Source organism: Oculina patagonica, chromosome 13 (assembly GCF_052425735.1).
Source record: "Oculina patagonica isolate OP01 chromosome 13, crgOcupat, whole genome shotgun sequence".
Taxonomy (NCBI): domain Eukaryota; kingdom Metazoa; phylum Cnidaria; class Anthozoa; order Scleractinia; family Oculinidae; genus Oculina; species Oculina patagonica.
This window is the reverse complement of record NC_135770.1, coordinates 30730773-30738721: the sequence shown is the minus strand read 5'-3', so window position 1 is coordinate 30738721 and position 7949 is coordinate 30730773. Positions and strand designations below refer to the sequence as shown.

General features: G+C 36.9%; 1 long non-coding RNA gene across 1 annotated transcript; it reads right to left on the bottom strand.

Moving 5' to 3' along the window:
• Positions 1-1417: 1417 nt before the first annotated feature.
• LOC144636099 (uncharacterized) lies at positions 1418-7686 on the bottom strand. The gene is made up of 4 exons (XR_013567464.1): positions 7466-7686; positions 3859-3931; positions 3141-3213; positions 1418-1516 (listed from the first exon to the last, which is right to left on the bottom strand). It is a non-coding gene; the product is annotated as an uncharacterized LOC144636099 (long non-coding RNA).
• Between the last annotated feature and the right edge of the window lie 263 nt (positions 7687-7949).

Below are 7949 nucleotides of genomic sequence, written 5' to 3'. Positions count from 1 at the left end.
AGTCTCTAGACCACACCCTAACATTGCAAAGTGACGAACTCGACCAATATTTATAAACATGGACCTCGTACTAGCTCAATAAAATACATGTAATTCAGTTACAACAAATAAGAATACAAATCTATTTTATTTATTGCTAGACTAGAATTTATACAACTAGTGTTTTCATTTCAGGTTTATTACCAGTACCACTATCAACTATAATCCCATAGATATTTCTACACAATAAAAGACAAAGTTTTCTTTGTTTTGAAAAGAAAAAAGAATTGGCTTCAATAATTTGCAATGCTTAACTGAATTAAAAAAAAAAATACCGGTATGGGCACATAAGTTCACGCCCCCACCCCTGGAAACTTACTTATGAAAGGTATGATCAGGATGCTTGTTGTGTGCAATTTTTGAAAAGAACCCTAAATGAGACCAATGTATTTGTGGCTTGAGAAAAAAATCTAGATAATATTTGTCTAAGTGAGACAATGAGCATCCCTGCTCCTTTCATATGGGATTCGCCCCCCTGCCCCCAGGCTCATGGATGATACCAACTGTTGCTTCTCCCAAACAATTTCGAAAGTAAATTTTAGGGCCTGTTTTTTAGCGTGTGTTGCAAAACCACTATAACCTTGAGATTTGTATTGTTGTATTTAAAGTTAGGATAAGTTTTGGAAATTCTCTTCTATTTATTTTACACTGGGCCCCTGTTGATACCAGTTCTGCGACAGAAGGGGTCACCCTGTTTAAATATCAATTATTATTATTTTTATTATTATTATTATTATTACTGGTAAATTCCTCACTGCATTTACAGTGGTGCTCTACTAACACAGGCCACCAAACCATTTTTTTTATCATTTTTGACATTTTTTCATTAACTTTCTTATGGCTTCCATTCACATCTAGCCTGCAAATGCAGACGTATTTCCGGAATCGGCCAACAGGTGACACTGTGCTCAATTTTTTTCACCAAACCTAACTCATGCTTTTATATTAGCTTATTTATCCAGAAAACTAACTAAAGGAAGGTGGCCACAGTTAGTCATGCACGAACAAGACTGGGTTCTTAAAATGAAGATAAACATTCTGTCACTCTTAAAATCGAGATCCAACAAAACTATTCACATACAACACAGTACAGTGATTTGTGGTTCATTTAGTAAAAAAATGTTTTAGATTTATTTCAGACTCATTCTCCATTTACTTAATTATTAATTATTAATTATAACCGGTAGTGTGTCTATGAAAGAAACAATGATAAATATTTTTATTGTAAAAAAGTACATGAAAAATAAGTACTGTCATTCCTCATCATTCTCACTAAACTTGTCCCCTATTAACTGTTGTAGAGGTCTTCATCATCATTGCCTTGTTCTTCTTGGCCTTCCTCCTGATGTTGTTGATCATTTTGCCCTTCTCTTTCCTCTTTTTCTTTATTATCTTCTTCTACTATAACTCCCCTTCCTCCTCATTGATCATATCATCTCATGTCTCTTGAGGTACAGGTGTATATGGTTTGGCCAGGCTGTTAAAAGATGGCAAGGAATTTACTTCATTAATAGACACCAAAACATTGTAGAAAACCAACAATTTTTGTGAATTAAGGGGCCTGTTTTTTGGCTTGTCAAATTACAGGGACCATTATCAGGCTTTTGTTTTCAAGCTTGTTCTAGTTGATTCCATTTCATCATTACTTAAGATGGCTCTACAGACAAGTTATTCTGGGCACCACTCAAAGTTTGCAACAGTCAAGTATTGCCTAGATGCATTTTGCAACTAAATTGTTTTGAAAAAAAAGTTTTGTGTTGTGTCACAAAAAGTTTTGTTTTGTCAGAGTCTTTTCACACAATTTGCACAGTTACTGAGTACTGCAATATTTTGGCAACAATTTTTAGTGTTGTGTTTCGACAAGAAATGGGGGATTTGTAAGCTATACTCCCTGAACGATCTCTGGTGAGACAGAGAAGTAGTTTTCTTTTTCTAAGATTACAAATACAAATGGGCACTACATGTACAGAGCCCCTGACATGGTTAATCAACGAAGGACTGTTGCAAAACCAAAACAAGAAGGTAAGGTTATACAAATAAAGTTGAGCATTTTTTGCAAGTCAAATGTTTCTTAGAGGTGCTTATGGGCAACAAAAGTCTACTTGGGGCAACCAATAAGACACATGAGCCACCAAAAAAAAAAAAACAGAACTGGTTACCCAAAGGGCAAATTATAATTGACAATAAAGTAAGTGTAGAACTCTACATTAATAGCAGCCAACCTCATTCTTAAAACTTTGTGGCATCCAAAAGTTTTCTGTCCCCTCAACTCGTCAACATGCGAGGCAAGACAGCAAGGCAGAAATCCTTAACTCCAAATAAAAAGTCTAACCGCAAGCTAACTAAGCTAACTGTAGGCTAACCAGATTGCTATTTAAGCTAACTGTAATGCTATTTAGGCTAACCGGAGTGCTACGTAGGCTAACCGGAATGGATCGCATGCCTTGCTGCCTCGCACTTTGTGATGACCCCTCCTCAACCTCTCTTAAAAAGACATATTAAACCCTATAACTCCTGAGAAAGTACTGCCAATACGATAAAGGCGCATTTATGGATGGACTTCACAAAATTTAATTACTTTGGCAAGACACAACTTAAAAAATAGTTATTTATCAACACATGGCAGCTGTACATGTATACCTTATTTACTCAAACTAATAAGCGCTGATGGCAATTATTAAGTTTTTCACCCCTCAAGTGCGGTGCTTATTCGAGGGCGGCACTTATATAAAAATCGAATGCCACAAATAATCTAATCGATACAAAACTTTAACATTTAACTAAAAGGAGCGACTTTTGATTGTCGGTATTCGTACCTTGCGGAAAAGAGAATTTGCACTTGCTGTACCAGCAAAGAACAGTAAATCATTATTGAACTGCAAAGCATTGCTTTTGATGAAAAGAAATTTCCAAGGCTGTTTAAGAGTTGCTTTGTAGTGCTGTTTTCAGTCTTATGATATGCCTTGAATAAGCGCCGCATGGGAACTGCAGCACTTATTTGGGGGCGGCACTTATTAACTTTTTTGTCCCAAATGCGGCACTTTTTCGAGGGTGGAGCTTATTCGAGTAAATAAGGTATACTAGTAAGGGCCAATGCTCACCATTCTAAGTCTCTTCTCTTCTTCGGTTTGTGATGCTTTTCCTAATCCAATCCCTGATTCTCATCCATTAATGCTAAAACAGAAATTCAAAGCATTATTATTATAAATATAAGAATCACAAAAATGCATTATAACATGTTGAGTTAGACTGATTGTTTTTTAAAAAAATGCACAGGTAACTTGTAGAAAAAAAGATTTTCCTCAGTAAAGGGAAATTTATATGAGGTTAAATGCAATTTAACCAAGTTAACCAACAACAAGTGTCTAGTCAGCTGCCATGGTGGTAAGCGGTTGCTATAGCTAGATCTTGTCAGGCTCAGTACTCTACATTCCTGGACATTATAGCATGGTGTAATGTCTTCATGCGGTTCTACGGTTCTTGCATAAATCTTGTATGCTTTAACCGAAAAATATAGCTCGAAATTACAATAAAGTTTCCATTAAATCTTTGTCTTTCTGTCTATTTTAAAGCCCTTGGATGGAGTAGGGTTTAGCAAGCTTGGGAGACAGTATTGACAGTATTTGTCCTATCTTAGGTAAAAAAATGTTTTGTGAAGTTTGTTTTTCATTGCAATGCTGTTCGCTTGAATCCGCCGTCATAAACTGGGGGCGGCGCTTATTAACTTTTTTGTCCCAAATGCGGCGCTTTTTCGAGCGTGGCGCTTATTCGAGTAAAAGTAATAAGGTATATGGTGTACTAGTAAGGGTCGATGCTCACCATTCTTAGTCTCTTATCATCTTCGGTTTGTGATGCTATTCCTCATTCAACCCCTGATCCTCATCCATTAACGCTAAAACAGAAATTCAAAGCATTATTATTATAAACAAGAATTACAAAAATGCATTATCATAATTTATGTTGAGTTAAACTGATTGTTTCTTTAAAAAAAGGACGCATTTTAATATAGAAAAAGAGATTTTCCTCAGTAAAGGGAAATTTATAAAATATGAGGTTAAATGCAATTTAACCAAGTTAACCAACAACAAGTGTCTAGTCAGCTGCCATGGTGGTCAGTGGTTGCTAGCTCTTGTCAGGCTCAGTACTCTACATTCCTGAACATTATAACATGGTGTAATGTCTTTATGCAGTTTTATGGTTCTTGCATAAATCTTGTATACTTTAACCGAAAAAATTATATAGCTCGAAATTACAATAAAGTTTCCATTAAATCTTTGTCTTTCTGTCTATTTTCAAGCCCTTTGATGGAGCAGGGCTTTCAAGCATTAAGCAAACTGGGGAGACAGTATAAACAGTATTTGTGCTATCTTTGGTAAAAGAAAAATGTTTTGTGAAGTTTGCTTTTGCATTGCAATGCTGCTCGTCGTAAACTTTCGTGGCAATGTTCTGCCAATTATTCTGCTTTCTACCCGTCGCGATAATTCCTGTTGTATCGCTTCATTAGCCCATATTTTAAATAAACATTTGGTCTCAAAGAAGCTTATAGAAGGCCCAATTTTGAAGCTTTTGGGCACTCGCCTCCTCACTGCAAGTCTGCAATTATTAACACATGTTTAGTCTGATCATGATTGAAACTACCTCGTGAGGTAGTTTCAATCATGATCAGAATAATCATGTTTCAATCATGATTCGCGCAATGTACTGCCTGATGTGAACACTTTTCACAACAAAACATGTAACTTTTATTCGTGATCAGACTAATCATGTTTCACCTAGTGTGAACACAGCTTTACACACTTTACACACAGAGATAATGGCATAGCCACCTAATGAAGACATGTCAAGGCATTGGTGTGTATTCCTATTTGGTGCAATTTGGACCAGCTACCTGGGGGACAAACCTACTAAAGGGGCAGTGATGCTCGTCCTCTCGCTTAGGGGTGTAAATTTCGGGTTTTTGCTCTCACTTAGGGTGTTTCGGGCAAAACGCTAATTTTCCTAACAAACAGCTTTCGGGATGCCAGGCAAAAACAGTGTTTTGTCTGTGTTGCATAAGAAATCAGCCATTGTCTATGCCTTCTTAAATTCTGATTTTTCACAGTTATTTAAAATCCATACACCAATAGGGCCAATATGAAATAAAAGTAGTTTATGGTCACATTTGACTAATTATCAGGTGTACATGTATGTTTAGCATTTTTCGCATGAAATAAGTGAGACAATTCCAGGACTCTGTTAAGTTCATCACTCTCCTTGGTAGTACAAGCAAGTCGAGCTTAACAGTCAAGCTTAACAAAACAATCAAGGACCTTAAAGGTTGAAACATGAGTGAAGCCAAAGATATCCACTCATTTGAAATGCTGGTCAAACTTATTCAGCAGTGTATTATGCATGGTTCAATGTGACCTGTTAACAACCTACACCCCCCACCCCCACCCCCTGGTAATCCCTGGGACAAGTCGGGCCCTTGGGGCCCGGGGATGGGGAATTGTTTAAAGCAGTGTTGTCCTGGGGGGTGGGACAAATCAAAAAAATAACTTCTGGTTGTTCCTTTGATGTACCTAACTTCATGGTTTAGATGCCGGCGGCTGACAAAACGAATGAAGAAGACTGGATATTCGAGGAAAAATCCGTCGTATTTGTTACAGAATGGTTGGAGAGCAAGAATTTATTAAAATACTGCTCTTATTATTAAATAGTGTTATAGCACTGCAGGTAATTAAAACAGAACTTAATTACAGATTGATACCTGTACAAGTGTAATTATGGTCAGTCTTCTGATTGTATAAAATTGGTAGTTGATTTAAACTTATACAAAAAGAGACAGATATTTACTAGAAGCACTAGTTTAAATCATTAAAGAAAATTCAGTTTTGCTTTCCTATTTTGACCATAAATGTAGCTAGTATAATAACTTTCTGTCCTTGAGTTGTAAGCTTCTTTCTTTCGAGGAAGTGTGGGGAATTAAATAGAGTTATATTTTCATATTTCTTCAAATATAGTAGACAGTTATTTAAATTTGTTTATTTTATATCTGTAGTACTGGTATCCTTTGTTCAATTAACTCAAAAAGCGTTCAAGTTCTTGACAAAACGTCTGGCTTTCCTGTTGTATATCACAAAGCGACGTATTTATGGTCGATGGGGAGTCCCACGGAAAGGGAATTGCGTCTTTCTGTTTGCCTGGGGGTGGGGAATAGACCACCACGAAATAAAAAAAAGTATGCCTGGGGAGAGGGGGTGGTAACAGGTCAGATTAAACCATCCATTACATCATCCTGGAGGCCAATCATTGTGCAATTTATGTTTTGGTTTCCTCCACCAAATCTACTCATTCTGCAGTGCTGGTGAGGATGTTAAAGTGAAGGCTTGAAAGCCAAAAGTATCTGGAAAAAATTCTCCAGAGAAAATTAAATACATTATTTCACAGTAAGAGGTTATAGAGGTGGTTATAGTTTTTAATGCCAGAATAAAATTAAAGGAGAATCACACACTCTAGGATTACGGTGTGTGACATTTGCAGACTGCAGACTGCAGACTTGCTGACTTTTCACTTTGGTTAGCCTAATACGTCGCACTTCGGTTAGCCTACTATTCACTCCGGTTAGCCTACAGCTCACTCCAGTTTAAGCTAGCCTGGATAGCATTTCGGTTAGCCTGTTTACGGTTAGCTTTCAATAATACGGTAATGGAAACACAATATATTCTCTTAGTCTGCTTCTGCAGTCTGCTGATGTCAGATACCGCAAGAATTATCCCTTGGTACATCATGCATATCTCTTTTGCAAGCATGGCAACCCATCAATTTATATTTCTAGAGACTGTGCTTGGTACATGGAAGGAAACATTCAGGGAAATGTACATGTATTGTGATTTCATGATTGTGCCCAGGAGCTTCCTTTTCTTTAAAATAGGTAGCTTTTATCACTGCCAAAAATGATAGATGAAGCAAAGAAATATAACTGACAAAATAAGGGCTCAAAAGTTCAAACTCTCACAAGAATGGAAAATGAATGATTTTACTGCTTTTGACTATATATATTTTTTCCAACTAAGCTGCAAATTTGGAAGCATTATAATTTTGGCGATACAAGGTGTAAATAAACTGAGTAAAAATTTGTGCTCAGCTGACGGCATGACAGTGTTTCTTTATACCCGTGACGAAAACGATTATACGATCTTAAATACTGCGCAATTAAGCTTAAATAGCACGATAGATCCTAATTGCAAAATGCAAAACACAACAGTGTGGAGAATACAAAATAAAGTGCTTCGCCAGCTTGGTTCGTTCGTGCCGCTTGAGAGCAACACGATCAACAATAAGCTAACTATAAAGTTTAACATGGACGCCCCTTGCTTTTAGAAGTAGACATTTTCAATCCATTACTACAAACAGCATTATACAATACATTCACAAAGCTTCTTACCTTCAAATGCAGCTGTAAATGTGTTCGGGAAATGCAGAAAGATCCGGCAAAACGGTCCTCACTGTAAAAATCACAAGATTCGGGCTTTCATGATTACTTGGTAAACACCGTCCAGACCGTCCAGTCCCCCAGTAAAATAATCTGATCAGACACGATCACAACGCATTATCATTGGAAGAAACAACAACACATATGATTGGTCGAAAGGTGTTAGCCCGGTTTGCAATGCAGTTGTCGGTTGGTGCTTTATCGTCGTCCGCCATTTTGAATGGTGTCACGTGGTCGCATGTCAGTTAAAATCGTGAAATGATTTTTTGCGTAGCTCATGCGTATTACATTTTTCGATATGCGAAAAACCTACGATTACTTTTCTGTGATATCGTTTTTGGATACTTGGATGCTTTGTGACGATTTATTGCTCCAGCTTGGTAAGTCCAGAGTTGATGGAGTTAACTGTTTGCATATATTGTATAAATCTATGTAT